General features: G+C 38.0%; 1 non-coding gene across 1 annotated transcript; it reads left to right on the top strand.

Annotated features, from left to right (window-relative positions):
* The first annotated feature begins 3497 nt into the window (after positions 1-3497).
* LOC115030735 lies at positions 3498-3639 on the top strand. Its single transcript, XR_003836331.1, has one exon. It is a non-coding gene; the product is annotated as a small nucleolar RNA SNORA48 (small nucleolar RNA).
* Positions 3640-19116: the final 15477 nt, after the last annotated feature.

The following is a 19116-nucleotide window of genomic DNA, read 5'->3' as shown; positions in this document are numbered from 1 at the left end:
TTTAAAATGTCAGAAAATGTGCTGTTCTAGTAAAGTAGCAATTGTAGGTTCTCCTCTAAGAGCCATGTCCTCACTCAGCCACATGTAGGGCACCTGTTGAGCAATGAGCTATGCACAGACAGCCTGGTCTCCAGTCGAGCTTAGGTCTTGAACCCCGGTGGGACTTGGTGGGTGGTAATTTCCACCTATGTGGAACGGAAGGCATTTATTTGATCATGTCTTCTGAACCCCTGGCTTCTGTCAAAGTTACTGCCCCTACAGCCCCCACAGGAGAGATCTGTGGCTATCAGTCACACAGACAATGTCCCAGTCTTCTGGCATTCTAGCTAGACTCCACCCCTACAGTTACCTAACTTTAGCCAGGTATGCTCCTCCCCACAGTTACCTGGCAACAGCAAGATAGTCTAGCCCACTATAAGAGGGGCTGCTTGGCCCCTCCTCACTCTCTTTAACCTTTCTTACTCTCTAACCCTTCTCTCTCTCTTCTCCCCTCTCTCCATGTAGCCATGGCTGGCCTCTCCCTCTCTCTTTCTACCTTCTCTCCTTTCTCGCTGCCTTTCTACAATAAAACTCTAAAACCATTGACTGTCTCTCATTATCAAGGCCCGCAGTGCTTAAAGGATGGGATGGGCTTTCTCCTAATGAGCCATGTCTAACCTCCCACCAGAAGGCCATCCTGTGCTCCAGGCACTGGCCTGACCAAGGACTCTGGCCCGTGTGCGAACCATCCAGCGCCCCCTCTCCCCCTGCCCTCTCCTCCTTTCCTCCCCAGGGCCAAGTGCCACCCCAGGGCCCCTATTCTGTTCTCAGCTCCTCTGCCGTATCCAGCATGGGATGCTGGAGGCTGAGAACCTGGTACCTGGAGCTGCCCTTTGTCCTCCACCTGCTGTGTGGGGTCAGTGACCTAACAGCCAGATGCCCACCCAGGGCCATGTGGAAAGTGTGTGTAGTCCTCCCTTGTCTGCCCATCCAGAACACCGGAACTCTGGCGGGAAGCGGGTTCTCTTCCACTCCCCTCTTTCCCCCACACCCACGGCCCCACAGTTGGCTGTTTTTTATAACATGGCTGTCTAACTGGATCTGAATGAGGATGATGCCAATAGTCATGCTAACACAGAAGGTGAATATCTCACAGGGCCCAAACCCTTGGTAGAGAACTACAGGCAACTAAGGGCTACACAGTTGGGAAAAATAATCTTACCCAAAGAAGAACACAACAATTGGTTACCCAAATCAAGTGCTTAGCCCTGAAATCACATACTTAATCAGATAACATTGTGCAGACTCAAGATTATACATTTATATATTAAGAACATGGGAAAGGGTGAAATCACATGATTGTATTTTAATAAAAAGTAAAAGAAGTTGAGCCTAGTGTTTAATTTTTAATTACTCAGAGCATTCATTCAATGAAAACTTTGGGAACATGTTCTCTTGAGCTTCTTTTCTTCCAGGCCCTAGGGACATGGGTTTACTCCACTCCACGACTCTACCATGATGTGCTGTCAGAAAACCACTTGATCATGAATATGTTATACCATAAGTCAAAATAAATCTTTGCTCTTTTTTGCATGTTAATTTTTAAAATTGTTTTATTTATTTACATTCTGAATATGGCCCCTATTCCCAGTCCTGCCTCCAAGAGTTCTTCACATACCCCCTTTGCCTCTGAGAAGGTACTCAATCCCTATATCTTTTCATAGCAACAGAAAGCCTTCTAACACAAACATTAAGCCAAGTCATATCAATATGTGTCTAAAAATATAAAGTAGTTATAAAATCATACTTGACATGTATAGTTTTGTCTTGGTTCTTGTTGATGTTAGATGCCATTTCTCTTCCTGAGCAATCATTTAATTATATAATGAAATGAGCAAATGATTTCGGAAAACTTACTTCTACCCCCACTTAATACAAACTGCTTTATCAACCTCAAATGTGAACATAGAGGGTGAAAAGATGGAACATAGAGAGAAGGGAAGTGTGGCTAAGAGTAAACTTCTCAGAGCCTGAGATAGAAGGACAACCAAACCCATCAGATAAGGATGCTGAGCACAGGCTCCTTTCTGATGGAAACAAACTGCCAACCCATTCCTTCCCACATACCTCATTGCATTTTCATTACCTCAGTTCTTTTTCCTATGATGCCTTTTAGAGCTGTGAGTGTACACTTGTTCTATTTAAAACTCCAGGCATTCGAAATTATCTTTTAGATATCTTCCTGACATTTGAAAGTTGAAAGCCTTACCCTTCCAAAGAGCAAAGGAAGACATAATGAGTCCTGTATGTTTTCTTTGACGTCTATTTGTCTGTGTCCTGTCATTTTTCCTACTGTCATTTGTCCTATATTCAACTTTTCCAAGTCAGGATTGCAGAAATCCTCAAATTTGCTTTAATTCCTCACTTCTCAAATTATCTCTCTATATTTACTCTGGGCTTGGCTGCCTGTCAGAACTAACACAGATGTGGTTCCTAGTCATAGCTCTTTAGGGAAAGCAAATTTCTAAACATATTAAATACCTTACCTTTTCTTGGCTTCCTTTAAGTTCAAGCAAATATTGAGCTAATAATTGAGCACAGATGCTGAACTGACAACCAGACAGATGCGCAAAGAAATTGTTAATTCTATCATTGAACCTCTCTGCACTCTGATGGCTGTCAGTGTGAGGGAGCCCACAATGGATTGTTTCAACACATTGTTCATTTCTCTTTTTAAAATTAATTATTTTAAATTAGAATACAAAGCATACAATGCAATTTGTGTCACTTTCCTGCATATATGTATCATTGTACTTGGCTTCTATTTGTCTTCCTCAACACTGTCCTTCCTATCTTTCCATCTCCCGTATTGATGGTCCCCTTCCAAGCTTTATCTTCTTCTTTTTGGCATTCATGTTAAATTATTCTACTGCCCCCTGTTATCCACCACGCCAACTTCTCTTTTTATGTCTTCCTCTCTCTCATTTCTTGTTTTGCGTTTTAAGTCTTAAACGTACACCACACACACACACACACACACACACACATACACACACAAACACACAAGCATATAAATATATATATGTATATATATATACATATATGCATATATATATAATTTAAAACTGTTCAGCATATAAGAATGGGTATGTTGTTTTGTCTTTGTCTTTCACCTTACTTCATTTAACATTAAGGTCTCTATCTGCAACTGCCCGTTTTAATTCATTTCTCTAATGGTAAAACTGGAATTTAAGCATGGTAGTATGGTTTTGCATTTCAGTAGAATCATGACCCAAGTCACATCTGTCTACAAGCCTTCAGGAAAGAATGGAGATAAAGCTCCTTATCCTTAACAGTCAAGGAAGAACACTCACACATTTCTATAGCAATTAAAGAACAGAGAGATTAAAACTAACTGCACGTATTTTGAAATATTTAATGTTAATTTCCAGTGCTTAAAACCACTAATATACATGAGAAAAAATTGAGGATATAAGAATAACTAGTGCCCCCCCCCATACTCTGGCAATGGGCAAATGACATTTTGTCATTGGTGGTGATTTTATATTAGTCAGGGACAGAGCAGATGGCAGTCCTTTGTTCATCCTAGCCTGATGCCTGGCTTGGTGGCCCAAGCTGTTTTATGCCTAGGACATATCAAATCAAATCAAATTCAAGCATCACAGTGTGGGAGGAGGAAGACAGAGACCATGTGGACCACCATGTCACCCAAAATGGCACAGTCCAGATATCGACACCCATGTGCCACCACACCCTGAAGCAACACTGTTGGAGAATGTCACCCAGGATGTGCCAACCTCATGGCTACTCTGCAGCAGGAGCAACCACAATATGTCAGTATGTGGTAGACAGATGGAAAAGAAAGAGAAATTAGACAACTTGAGTATTATGAAGAAAGATGGAACTGGAGACTCAAGAGTAGAGAGGAGTAGCCTGCTGTGAGTGGCCAACCCTGCCACCTGGGCCATGGTGGGATCCCAGCCTAAGTTGCTACTGAGGGCCATGTCTAGGTCTGTGGCTATACAGTAGTAGGGGTCATTTTTAATGCCTGTGGCTCATATTACCACTATAAAATGTGGGGATGTCCCTGATCAGAGCAGCTGCCAGGGAGGGATCACTTGGATGTCTAGGGGCTGTGCAGAACTGGCTGGTCCCTCACTGGCTGCAGTGCCCTGGAGAACTGGCTCCACCTGTCATCCATGGCAGCTTCGTGGTGGGGATGTGGGTAAGCTGGCCCCAAGGTTTGAGTGTAGAGAGCTGGGCGTGGGGTCATGAAATCCACAGAGCTGGCCCTGCCCGTCTCCAGCTGTAGCATTCAGAATGTGCTCTGCACCCTACCTGGGCAGGAAACATCTCCAAACACCACAATTATGTTAGGTATGCTCACACATGAATTTGGGGGACTAAGAAAGGAGCATTACAAGTTTGAAGCCACCCTGTATCAAAACAACTGAAAAATAAAATAACACATCAGATATAAAGAAAATGCGGAACAAAGAAAGCTTAGGCTAAATGAGAACCCTTGAACTAACAGAAATGGAATAGTATGAAACTTAGCCAGTATTAGACATAGACCAAGCCTAATCTTACTAAAGGAGGTATATAAAGTAGTAAATCCCAAGTCTACTTCTAAACCTTTTACTTTTGACTCCAGACTGATATATGCTTGAGAATCAAAAAAATGGACAAAGTAGAAACCAAGAAATTACATCACACAGAGTAGTCACAGTATCCTGGATTCTTAGAGAGCTTTTCAAAAATACTCAATTTCAAAAATTAAGACATGACTGTAGATTTACTAAATTCCTATAAGTTACACTCTCCAGTGATATGATCCAAAGCAAATGATATCTGTGCTTCATACAACATCATCTGGACATTCTATGGGATGAGGATTAACATCTTGTTTAAATATCATGGAAATATTGTCAAATGGTTCTGATTGCATTCTGATTCTCTGCAGAATAATAGAATAATAATGACATAGATGAGTAGAGTGACATAACCATAAAGATTAAATGAAAAATATTAGAAGTTATAGACCAAACTATGCCACAGACTATCCCCTTTGTTGGGCCTCCTATCTTCGCAGAATGGGTCTCTGGTGGCAAGGAGTCAGCAAATAACAAAGACAATACGAGAAAGCCTGTTGTATATGAATGTAATTGTTCAAGTCAAGCATCAAACTTTTTATACAGAAGAGTAACAAGAAACCAGGCGAGACACATCCGCTGAGTTACAGTGACACAATACAAAAGGAATTTATACATCAAAAGATGGCAGGAGACCAGGTCTCCTCTACCACTAAAATGTGAGCCAGGTGTAATACTAGTCTATTGTTAAGCCCACCATCAGGGGTTCTTAGTAAATGCCTGATTTATGCTGTTTGTTTGGGCCTAGTGAAGAAACCTGTCTGGGGGTGGAGGGGATTCCCTAACTCTTTCATGGTAAACCTACCTATTCACTAGGCCATTGTGTATTCCCTTGTTTGGGTGAGACTGGCTACTGTCTTAAGTAATCACTCTGCAGACTAGCCCTGAGCTATTCTAGCTCCCTTCTTTGTAACGCCTAATTAGTTTCACCATCTCTACTAGAAGTAAATTTGAATGTTACTGAATAGGTAACTTTCTTAGTGAATTCCTACTGAATTCCAAGCTCCTAGGCTTCAAGGATTTTCTAGGACTTTGGAACACGGGTGGAGGCTTACCTATGACAGAATTCAATTTTAAAGGCACTTATAATAAAACAATACTGAAAGAGAGCATGTGGATCCATACACCAGACTAATGTGGGGATAGGGTATGAATATACAGGTTATGAGAATGCCAAGGTTCCAGGAGGTTGAGTTTCCTTGAAACTCTTTGCCTTGTGAGTGCTTCCAGGCCTCTTGGCCTGTCAAGCAGACTTCACTGGAGTGGACGTAGCAAAAGAATACACAGAAGCATCAAATAATAATAACCGATACTTGTGCTGTAAATTCATTACATAAGTGTTAGCCTTTATATAGTGTACAACCCTTGGCATTTGCTTAACAATGATGATTATGTAATATATCTAAAGTACAGAATATACTTCTTGGCATATTGAAAAGAAATCATCACTTCCAAAACTGCAATGATAAAAACTACCAATTTAGACTACTCCCATGCTAATGGTAAACTTCCTATTTCTGAAGGAGTCCAGAAAGTTTACAAACAATGTGTCTTCCTTTATCAGATGTACTATGCAATAGGTTTTCGGTTTGTTTGTTTGGTTGGTTGGTTTTGTGTTGTGTTGTCTTGTCTTGTTTTGTTTTGTCTTATTTTTGAGTCTTGCTTAGAGATGTGCTATGGAAGCAAGGAAAGTGGGCTCTCAGTAAATTAGAAAGCTGGACTCCTTACTTAAGCAATTTTTCTAGAATATCTCAGTCTCTTTGACTATTCCAGTTGAGGCTTGCTAGGGCAATCTCCACTCAGCAATCTTATATTCTAATGACTGTGTACAGCTTGAATAATTAGAAGGTAAAAGGTAGGGTTTTGATTTAGCTAGCCCAACAAAAAGAAATATTTAATTCACACTTACAGTAGATACCTGTAGGACACAAACAATTGTGACTTTATTGTGAAGTTTTATTGTTACTATCAGCTTTTTTTTTTTTAAGATTTATTTATTACATGTAAGTACACTGTAGCTGTCTTCAGACACTCCAGAAGAGGGCGCCAGATCTCGTTGTGGATGGTTGTGAGCCACCATGTGGTTGCTGGGATTAGAACTCTGGACCTTCGGAAGAGCAGTCAGGTGCTCTTACCCACTGAGCCATCTCACCAGCCCTACTATCAGCTTTTATTTCACTCACCTTACCAAGAAGGCTATCTAATTCAGCCAGTGGTACTGGAGTAGAGTGCTTTTGCACATAGCCCTGACACTTCAGACCAGTTAGGACAAAAGGTCAAACTGATGAGAATTTTCTGATTAGTTTTTTTTTCTTGTTGTTATGTGCTGTTGGCCTTTTTCTGATAACTAGGTCTCTCTACAAGAGTCTGATAAAAATCCCACTTTCACAGTAAAGAGTAGATCTCATTCTCCTATCTTATATCAGTATGGTTTTAGTGTTGTGTGTAGGCTGCACGAAAGAATTCCTGATTCACATCTTAGTCCACTTCTCACTTTATAGAATGAGGACTGACACAAGAAAACAGCAGTATCATCCTTCTTTCTCACTGTGCTCAGTCTCAAAGTAATGTGTGGATACACTGTTGGATCTATTTGGGATTACTGGCTTGGTGAACTATTTCAGAAATATAAATTTCTTTCCTGTGGAGTAACTTATAAAAAACATATAATGGTGTCATATCTATGGCTTTACACATCATTCTTCCTTTTATTAAAAGTCATTGCCTCGTGTTTCAATATCAATGAACTGGAAAAATTTTGTCCTTGGGGATAAAAGGCCAAATACAGAAAGCAAAGGATGTATTCATGTAATTTAATGGCAGCAACAATAACAAATGAAAAGTAATAAAAAGAAAGGTTGAATACATTGAAATAAAAAGAACCGTGGTTAGCAAGACAGAAAGGGTAGTTTCTAGAAGCTGTAAGTTGCCATTCTGTTGGGCAAGCAAATATAGAGTTTCACACACAGTATGAGGAATATAATTAATAGTCTTATACTTATAGTTGTAAATTTGCTCAAAGTAGATTTTTTAGATGTTCTTGAACATGCAAAAAGAAAAAAAGAAAACTATAGTATGTATGTCATGTCCATTTGCATGACTACCTCACTGAGGCATGTAAATTACATCATGCTGAGAAGGATGTGATGATTTAAGCCTTTGGTGGCGACAGAAGGCTCATAAATAAAATGGTAATGGGTCATCTAACACTGATAGAGCCTATTCTGATAGAATGAGATGGTAGGGGCATTGTGCTTCTGTGATATTGTTCCCCAAATATATAACCCCATACTGTTGTGAGACAATATCAACACTTCAGAACTGAAAGAGAATTGACATATTTATAATATATGTAATATTATATATATAATGTACTGTATGTAATATATGTAATGTATGTAATATATATTATATAATGTAATATATATACATATATATATATATATAAAATGTGTGTGTGTGTGTGTATGTGTGCGCATGGTTTGATATATGTACATATGTAATATAAAGTAGGCAGTAGATTGAGGTACCTCTCACCTAAGGGGAAAATGGGAGACAATGAGTACATCTTCCAAGTACAATGCACCTGGAAGTACTACAACAAAAAGAAGGAGTCACATCCAAATGACTGAACAAGAAATAATCAAGCTCAGGGCTAAAAGCAACAGCATAGAACCCAACAAACAAAAATCAATACATATAATCAGCAACAACAACAACAAAAGAGTCAGTCCTTTGAGTAAATCAATACGAATAACAAACCTTTATGTAAATTAAAGAAAAGGCAGAAAATTGATCTAAATTGAAAAATTAGATAAAAGTGGCACAACAAATGTGGAAGAAATCCAGACAACTGTAAGAACATTCTATCTGTACTTCATTGAATTGAAAAACTCTAAAAGAAATGGATAATTTTCTTCATACATAAATCTACACATCTATGGACAACTGTTTTTTTGATAAGAAGCCAAAAATAACAATGTAAAAATGACAGCATCATTCAGCACATGATGAAAGTCAAATTGGGTTGACTGCATATAGAAGAAATGCAAATAAACCCATATTTTTCATCCTGCATACAACTCAAGTCCAGGTGGTTAGAAGATCTCACTCAACATAAAGCCGGATACACAGAACCTGATAAAACTGAAAGTGGGGAATAATCATAAATTCACAGTGGCACAGAAACAGTGTTTCTGAATAAAACACTGTTAGCATAGGCACTATGATCAGCAGTTAATATATACAAACTAATGAAACTGACAAGTTTCTGAAGGCTAAAAAATATCATTTGTGCAAGGTATCAGCCTATAGGGAAGAAATGGGGAAAGATTTTTCCAACTGCATATCTAATAGAGGGCTAATATTTGAAACATATAAATAACTCAAAAACTAGATATCAAGAAAGCAAATAATCCAACTTAAAAATTAGGTATAAATTTAAACAGAGCGTTTTCAATAAAGAAATTTCAAGTGGCTAAGGAACACTTAGTGCTTAACATCCTTAACCATCGAAGAAATCCAAATGAAAACTAATTTGAGATTTCACCTTATTCCTGCCAGAATACTTAAGATCAACAAAACTAATGACAGCATATGCTGAGGACGTAGAGTAAGAGGAACACTCATTCATTCTTGGTGGGAGTGTAAACTCGTGCAGCCCCGCAGCCTCCATGGAAATCAGTATGGTGGTTCCTCAGGAAAAATGGGAATGGATCTACCTCAAGATCCAGCTATATCACTATTGCTCATACTACCAAAGGACACTTCATCTTACTACAAACATTTGCTCAACCATTTTCATTGTTGCTCTATGCATAACAGCCAGAAACTGGAAATGACCTAGATGTCTCTCAACAGAAGAATCGATAAAGAAAACCTGTTACCTTTACATGATGGACTATTACTCAGCCATTAAAAAGTTTGAAAATATCAGATAAATGGATGGAACTAGAAAAAAATCATCTTGTCTGAGCTAACTCAGGCACCGAAAGACAAATATGGCATCTATTTACTCATCACTGGATAACAGCAGTTACATTAGTGATAACCAAGCTAAAATTGATAGAACCACAAAGGCTAGTTATAGAGTGAGCACCTGGGTGGGCGAAGATAGATCTCTGTAGAAAAAGGATATAGAACAGTTATACATGGATGGTGGAATGGAAAAGTAGGATTTAGTGGAGAGTTGGAGAGAAGAGGGATATGAGAGAAGGAATTAGGAATAGATAGCTAAAATTAAGGGCTGTTGAGGGGTAGTATGGAAAGCTAATGCTAGAGAACCTGCAAAATACAAAAGATGATCTACATAGAATTGCCAAATAACAGGGTAAACAGAGCCTTATCTGGCCATTGCTTGTCACCAAATGAAGTTCACAGTACTACAATTGGGTTGCATCTAATTTAGTCATTGCCCAAAGGGGTCCATGGCAATCTCCAAACAACCCAAATGTTCCCAAGACTATAGGTTGCTTTGTACACTCTGACAGCAAGGCCCCACTGCTAAGGACAACACCTGCACAACTCATGGAGCTGGTGCCTACATAGAGCCTTCATCCCTATGTCTCAGCATCTTTAATACAGGAAAGTACTCTGTATGTTATCAAAGTAGAAATGTAAACATCATTCCAGCCACAAAACCTTAGATCTAGAACAGTTTTCTGCCCACAATATATAGTGTATATGGTGGCAAGCTTATGGGAGTAACCACCAAATTAAATTTGACTTGATTTAAGGCTCACTTCATAAACTTCACAAATTAAAACCCATACCAACACTGCTGGGTGGCCAGGACCCTGAAATTAGATAGGCCAAGGACCTAGAAGGAAAAAAATTGTACTGTTTTGCTAAAGGAATGTACTAATACAATGACTCCTAATGACATTAGGTAATGCTCATAGATCACCCATCATCAAAGAAGTCTCCTCCTACAGCATATGAGAACCCACAGCAAACACTGTGCAATGAGTGAGAAACCTTGAAACACTTAATCCTAAATAGGATATCTCCAATAAATCACTCCCCTCAGGGCACAGGGAACTGTGTAGAAAAGGAGGTAGGGAAAGTGTAAGAGACAGAGGAGATGAAGGATACCGAGGAAACAAGGTCCTCTCAATCAACAGGATAAATGACATATGAGCCCATAGTACTGAGGGGGCATAGACAGGCCCTGAACGGGTCTGCAGGAGATGTGTGGTCCTAGAGATGAAAGGGCATGTGAACATATGCTTCTATCCCTAACCCAGAAGACATATCCAGTTGATAAACACTTGCAAATGAAAATATAATTTCTCTGAAGGAGTCTCCCTGGGAAAACACATATTCATAATGGTAAGGTACATGCCCAGTAGAAGGTAGCCAACAGAAACTTATTTCAATGACATCATTGGAAACCTGACTGACAATGTCCTGCCAGGGTTTTTCTTTTTTTTAAAAAAAAAGAAAAATCGTATTTTTCTCTCTTTTTTCCTTAAAGCTCCTTTAAATACATATAATAGCTTCCATTTCAGAATTTTATAGGGATCCTGAGTGTACAAATGAGTGTGTCTGTAAATCTGTAGCTGTTTCATCTGTCCTTTCTTGGGCTCATTTCCTTCTGTTCCTTTGCTTTGCCCTATCCTTATTTGTGAGTTTTTGTTTTATATTACCATGTTATATTTTATTATTATCCCATAAGAAGCATTTCTATTTTCTAAAGGGGAGAGGAAAGGGGATGGATCCAGACTGGTGGTGGTGAAGGTCGGGATGAGTCAAGGGAAGGAAACCTGTAATCAGAACATATTACATGAGAAAAAAAAAAACCTATTTTCAATAATAGAAAAAAATCATAGCATAAATTGTGGAGAAAAATATATAGCTTGAATCTCAATGTATGTGTGTGTGTGTGTGTGAGAGAGAGAGAGAGAGAGAGAGAGAGAGAGAGAGAGAGAGAGAGAGAGAAGTGGGGGAAGGGTGATAGACAGAGACAAAAGCATAGACAGAAAGAGAGAGAGAGACTGACAAGTCGATTCAACCTTATTCTAGTAAGTATAATTTTATTTGTTAATCAAAGTTCAGTCCATGTGTGGAGGTTTGTATCCACTAATTAGGCAAACACTAGCCCAAATGAAGTTATGCCCATAAGAAAATAGAGAGGGCATAACGGTAGAAGGATGGTATAACAGACCTTGTAATTCACTCAAATACCAAAGATTATAGATAGCTTCCTAGTCCCCTCTTGGATTAAGCATGGAAGTTTCTTTGAGGTTTTTGTGCAGTGTGAGGGAACTCCAAGAGAAACAATAATGAACTGTCTGACTTTTCCACAAGTCTTGTTACTTAAGCCGTGACTATGGTGAGCACTTCTGAGCATAATTCATGCTCACAGTGACTAAAGTCACTGGAATTTCTTTGGTAGTTAAGAGACTTGAAAATGGCATTGCATGCAAATACTTAAGAATACAGTGAGTTCATGCTCTGTGAAACCTCAAGGGGCAGGAAAATGAACACAGAACTCCTTCTTCACTTTATCCTTTAGAGCGGCAACACTGAGAATATAACTTCGCATGACAGCCCCAGTGAAGCAAATTTTTGAGGCCAGGGGTCAGCTGCATCAGTGATTTCTGAGTTTGATTGCCTTGGAAAGTGTATGCCTACCGACTTGTGCCATAGGCTCTGCTTTCCAGAGGTCTCTGATGATCCAAGGAAGTATCTGACTTCTGTTCACAGTTCTTTACCTATTGTGAGCTTGTAAACAGTTGTATGAAGGAAATAAATTTCCAACTGTAAACTGCACAAAAAGTGATTGGCTCATTTTAAGCATTTTATAAGCCATTCAAAAAACAAAAATAAGGTTATTTGAAATACTAAAAGATTAGATAACATGGTCTCAGATGTGTGTCAAAATTACTATACAAAATTATTGTACTTGAGATGGCACACAAGGAAAAAAAAAAAAGAACAAATTATTTGACAGATTTACCTAGGTCTAATTTAAGGTTCACACACTAACAATTTGGATTGTGTCTAGCTATTCTCCTATGTCCTGTCATCATCTCTGCAAAACGTAGTGTCAGCTCCCTTGCCTGCTTGACTTAGGATCAGTAATTTGAATGACAATGGTGTTTGCTACAGATATCCAAGAAAAGAGAGCTTCTTCAGCAAATGGTACCATGAAAACTGAATCCACATGTGTAAGAATAAATATATATAGCTCTTGCTCTGTACACACAATAAATAAATAAATAAATAAATAAATAAATAAATAAATAAATAAAAATCAGAATGGATCAAAGATCTGAACTTACGACTTAAAACTTCAAAACTGATAGAGAAAACTATAAATAAACATTTCAAGGCATAGGTGTAGGCAGAAACTTTGTGATAAGTCTCTGAAAGCTCTATACATAATGGAAAGAATTGACAAATAAGGTTTGTAGCATTCAAAGACTACACAGAGATCTAAGACAACCAGGAGAGCTAAACCAGTATACAGAGTGCAATTACTATCTAGAAAATATAACAAACTCAAAAATTAAAGAGAATATTATCCAATTAATCAATGGGTATAATAATTGAGTAGAAAATTCTCAAAGGAAGAATGAAAGTGTCCAAAGATTATATGGGAACATGTTCAATATTCTTTGATGTCATAAAGAGAACAGATTAAAGGAAGTTGCACAAAGGATCTGACAAAATTGCTTGTTAGGTAAAGGTCCTGCCATATTATCAGAGCTCAGTCTTTGAAATCCACATGGTTGTAGAAGAGAATTTACTCATGCAAATTGACTTTCTCCCCTTTTCATGGCATGCACCTCCTGACACACACACACACACACACACACATTACATAGATAGTAAAATGGTAGCTAGATACAGTATAGATTAAAAAAAGATAGAGAGATATAGATAGATGATAGATAAATGGAATTAAAAATGTCTAAACTACACTGAAGTTCTGTCTCACCCAATCAAATAGCTATCACCTAGAAAACATATGACAATAAATGCTAGACAGAATTTGTTGAGAGGATCCCTTGAACAGTGCTGGCCTGCTGACAGTGATATAAACTGGTAAGATACTATGGCGGCATCTCAAAAGCTAAATACAGAAATAAAATTTGATTCAGTATATCAGTCTTGACTAAGAAATAAAAAGGAGCCAGGCAGCATAATACAAAGATACTTGTGCATCTATATTTATTGCAGTTCTACTATAAAAATAAAACATATTGGGATCATAACCATACTACACTCCCTACCACACAGAGTAGAGTCATTTTCAACAATGAAAAATAATGAAATCATGTCATTTGCAAGAAAATGCAACTGGAGATGATTATTTTAAAATCAATAAGGCAGATTCAGAAAAACAAATATGGATTTTTCTCTCAATGCAGAAAATATATCTGGCCTGAATGTAGAAAGGGGATTATTTTTGTAAAGAAAAATTTTAAAGGAAAGAAAAGGAAGCTAGAGTAATGATTATTCTCTCTCTCTCTCTCTCTCTCTCTCTCGTGTGTGTGTGTGTGTGTGTGTGTGTGTGTGTGTGTGAGAGAGAGAGAGAGAGAGAGAGAGAGAGAGAGAGAGAGAGATGAAAGCAGAATAAGACCATTTGTAGAGGAAGTAGTCCAATGAAAAGGATAAGAGATAAAGTAGTAGGGACAAATGTGGGCAAAGCACAGTGATACAATGAATTAAAAATTTTTGAGTTTGAGGCCAGCCTGGTCTACAAAGTGAGTTCCAGGACAGCCAGAGCTATACAGAGAAACCCTGTCTCGAAAAACAAAAACAAAACAAAACAAAAAACAAAAAAAAATAATTCATAATAAAATTCATTATTTTGTATTTTGCTAAAACATTAGGAGAAAAGACAAAATTTTAAATCACTGTATAGTTTTTATTTGTTGAATTTCTAAACTTTCTCAATTTGTTTGTCATCAGAATTAATTTCTAATAGTTATGGTATGAAATCATCAGATTATTCAGTGTGATTATCCTTATGAATCAAAAAGAAAATATACATACTGTTTAGATATGTTAGCAACCACTTAAGACAACTATCTTTAATATCCTGAATATTTCATATGATATTAACAGAATAGCTTAGAAGGACAGAACCCATATAGTTAGTTAAAGGCGATGCAAAAGAAAATCGTAAATAATCATCTGCTACCCAGAATAAAATAAAGCTTTTAAAAACAGTTATTCATGATATAAGTTAACAGAAGGTACATGGTGAAGGTATACTTCATTGATAGATACTAAATAATAAGAAGGAAAGTGATGGAAGGAAGGAAAAAGATGAAAGGGACAGAGGAAATTATGGAAGTAAAATTTAAAAAGAAAAGAATGCCTCTCTCCTTGATTGCAGAGAAAGTGGAGAAAAGGAGGTTGGAAGGGGATCATTCCTTGAATCCCATTCCAGTGGCTAATTTCCTTAGAGACCAGGAAGGGAAGGACACCCTTGACTTTTCCCTGAGGCTTGTAACAAGCTCCCTGCATTTATCTTCCTCCTATAGGATGCTCTTTTAAAATATATTTCAGCTAATTTTATTTGCACATCAGTGAGATGGCTCAGTAGGAAAGGTCTACAGTATGAACTGCTGGCAACCTGAGCTTGATATAAAGAAAGCCAAGGAGACCCTACAATGTTGTCACCCAGTCTCCATATATATATCATGCCTTAAAACCGCATAATCACATAACACACACACACACACACCAGAAATGCTTTATTAAAAATACATCTCATTGCTGTTACATTATTTAGCATCTCTAGATAATTCCCATTCATGGTATGCTTCAAGATGAAGTGCTAAATGGGAACATAAAGAAACATGGAACATCAAAAATATGTACATATCCATAACAGTCAACATATGCTGTGAGATACACAGTTAGTTGCTGATTATCCTATTTAATGATATCTCTAACAGATACATGAAAATATTGTTTTGGATACAAAGGAAGTATTTCATGATTGTTATATTCTCTTCTATTAAGCATTTTAACCTTAACATTGCTAAAATGTATTGACAAAACAGAACACACTGGGGTGGATCTCCTATGCTATAACTTGTATTCAATAGGCTGACACATGAGAATCAAGATACCTGCCTAAATAGTCCATCTGTTCCTAGAGCCCTTTGTCTTGCACAAAAACAATGTACACAAAAATTATTGAGGTTTTTTTTATTCACAGTGCACCTTTTTCTCAATTGAACAATTTAGTTTGTTGTATAAATAAGAATAGGTGATTTTACAAAATCTATTTTACAAATAGGAAGTGTGATTGACCCTCAAATGTATAATGACTTGCTAAGAATCTTTATCCTCTCCTGTAGCAAACCCTGCAAAGGCTAAATACTGGATGTAGAATGGTATAGTGTTGGCAAGTAGCCTTCCAGAACCTTCTTGTCTGCTATAGATCACATGAAAACTGTTTATAAGACTTGATACAGTGCAAGTACTGGTAGTCAGGGAATAGTGATGAGAAAAACCAGCTCAAAAACTTCCTAAAATAAGTTTTAGGCTCACTTGAGTCAGGAATCAAACTATAGAGTGCATATTTTTTAATGATATACATTATTTTTATTGTTCAGAAAATATTTTGTTGGAATAATATAGATAAAGAATATAGGTAAGGTTGTTCCAAAATACAAAAAATAAAGAGGGCTGGAAACATGATTCAGAGAGAGAGAGAGAGAGAGAGAGAGAGAGAGAGAGAGAGAGAGAGAGAGAGAGTGCTTGCATACCAGGCATGAGATCCTAGATGGACTCCCAGTAAAAAGACTTTCTTTTTCCTTAAATAACAAGCTTCATTTTATTTTATCTTGATCTTTGAATCAGCATTTCTCAGTAACAAAGATGTTAATGGCAAAGAAGGCATCTGGCCTTGTGTCTCAACTCATACAAGTTCCATGGGCAGGTGTCATATCCTAGTGGAATATTAATCATTTTCCCTTATTTTTGACTTTAAAGGTTAGAAAGCTTGGTTCACTTCCCTTTTAATGTAAATGGAAACCTGTTTCTAAGGTATAATAAGTGTATGATTGCCCACCTTGGATATAAGCCAATGAAATAACACAGTAGGGATGCATGCCTGCTATGGTGAAAACTACAGCTCATGAGAGAGGAAAGGAGAAAAAGAAGAAAAGATGTAGAGAAAAGGGAACTTAATAGACATAAACAGAGAAACTAAAGGCCTCATAAGGAGGAGAACATAATGGAATCAGAAAATACTCAAAAATGAGAATGCAGGTAGGGCACAGACAGAAAGATATCAACCCACAGCAGTGAACTTAAAGAATAGCCTATGAAAATAACAAGGGCAGGAAATAAAAGGAGAAGCAAAGGAACTGTATAGTGTCACTACATCACATCATAAAGCAGAGAAAAAGCAGATGAAAATCCTGTCCTAACAGGAAGGGCTTGGTCTAACAAAAGTGGCTAGAGATGACAAGTCTGAAGTAGTCAGCCACCACAGGTGGCTTTCAAAATATTCTTCTATGACCCTTTCCAAATGCATGCTTTAGTTTTCCCCACATTTCCATGCACCCCCACAGCAGGTACCTGTGGTTACAAGTCTGCAGATTTTCTCTATTTAGTAAATCACTGAAACCTAAAGAGAGTGACTTGTATAAGATCAAAATATGGAGGAAGCTGAGATAACTGGTCATATCGGTCATATCTGGATATCTGAATGTCTTGTCTTGGATGGCTATACTGCCTCTTTTGCTCAGGAAAATGGACATATTGTGGCCAGTTGATATCAAGCACACCAGTGTGGGACATAGTAATTGGCAGCTGGCAGAGAGGCTTGGAAAGTAGCCATTTGGCTACAAATATTCCTTATATCATATGAGGCATCTTTCCCCCAGGGTCGGCTCTATATAATGTCAAGTGACACTTCAAGGAAATGACTGGAAATAGCTCAGCTTGGATGCAGTGTTGCAGCAGGTTCCCTATAGGGACCAATTACAGATAAACAACATCATTAGAGCTGTAAATACTCCTGGAGCACGCCAGGCAGGAACACCCCACCGGGAAGCACAGGTGTACACAGTTACCACCAATATTTAGCATAATTCAGATCTGGAACATAATTTAAGGTAATTTGTGGTGGCAATACAGGCATAGGGAGGATCTCCAAGCAGGCTGTGGTAGATGCTACAGCAGGGCACAGCAGGTATGTGGACTCAGAGCTGCAGTACACAGCAGGTATGTGTACTCTGAGATGCAGTACACAGCAGGTATGTGTACTCTGTGAGCTGCAGTGCACAGTGTGGTATGTGTACTCTGTGAGCTGCAGTGCACAGCGGGTGTGTGGACTCTGAGCTGCAGTGCATGGTGGGTATGTGTACTCTGAGCTTCAGGGCACTGCACATGTGTCTGTTCCATGAGCTGCAGGGCACTGTGCCTGTGTGAACACCGTGAGCTGCACGGCACGAAGTTTATGTGTACTTTGTGAGCTTCATGTCTCTGCATTCTGCAAGGTTGTGCTTTTTCTCACTCATTCCATCCCTCTTCGTGTTGGTAACTATGTGGTGCTTTCTGACTTGCTGGTGAGCCTTCTCCTTTTAATGTTATACCACATTTGCTCATACATCCTCATTGTTCAGATATGGCTACAATTTTATTATAAATTATTTGGGATGTTATGATGTATGTGTGTGGAGAGATGCACATAGGATAGTGTACATTTGTAGGTCAGAGGATAGCTTTGTGGAGTCAGTTCTCTCTTTCCACCTTTCCATGAAACCTTGAAGATGGAACTCAGGCTATCAGACTTTTATGGCAACCACCTTTACTGATTCACACTTTCATAGGTCCTATGTTGCTTTGTCTTCCTGATGCTTTAGAATTAAGTGTGCTAACAGGCTTAGTAGGATATTTAATAAATTGAAATTGCTTTCAATAAGATGAATTTTATTAAAAGAGATTGGAAACATGAGCATCTACTTCAGTTTTGTGTGGTCAAAAGTCTACCTGCCACTTCATTATTATCTATTGTTTTTATTTAATGTATATGGTTATTTTGACTGCGTTGATGACTGCATACTGTGTGCACACAGTACCTATGGAGATAAGAAGGGTGTATCGTATCCCTTTACTGGAGTTACCGACAGTTGTGAGCTGCCATCTGGGTGCTGGTAATTGAACCCTAGTCCCCTGAAAGAGCAACCAGTGCTCTGAACTTCTCAGCCATCTCCCCAGCTCAATTTTAAAGAAATTCCCCTATTTATAGTTCTATATTTTGTTTTCTTGTACAAAAAGCTGAATTTATTATTATATATGTACATTATCCAAATACTTACAAAAATAAATACAAAGTAAAATTCTCATCAACAGAGTCAATGAATTTTATATTGAGATTAAACTTCAATGTGTCAAAGAACTGCTACAATGTATCAAGAATTGGATTTTGTAAGTAATCATAAGTACACAAATAAAAATGATGTATGAAGGAAGAAGTTAAGTAATT

The sequence above is a fragment of the Mus caroli genome, chromosome 3 (assembly GCF_900094665.2).
Source record: "Mus caroli chromosome 3, CAROLI_EIJ_v1.1, whole genome shotgun sequence".
NCBI classification, from domain to species: domain Eukaryota; kingdom Metazoa; phylum Chordata; class Mammalia; order Rodentia; family Muridae; genus Mus; species Mus caroli.
The sequence above is the reverse complement of the archived record's forward strand: the minus strand, read 5'-3'. Positions and strand labels throughout refer to the sequence as shown.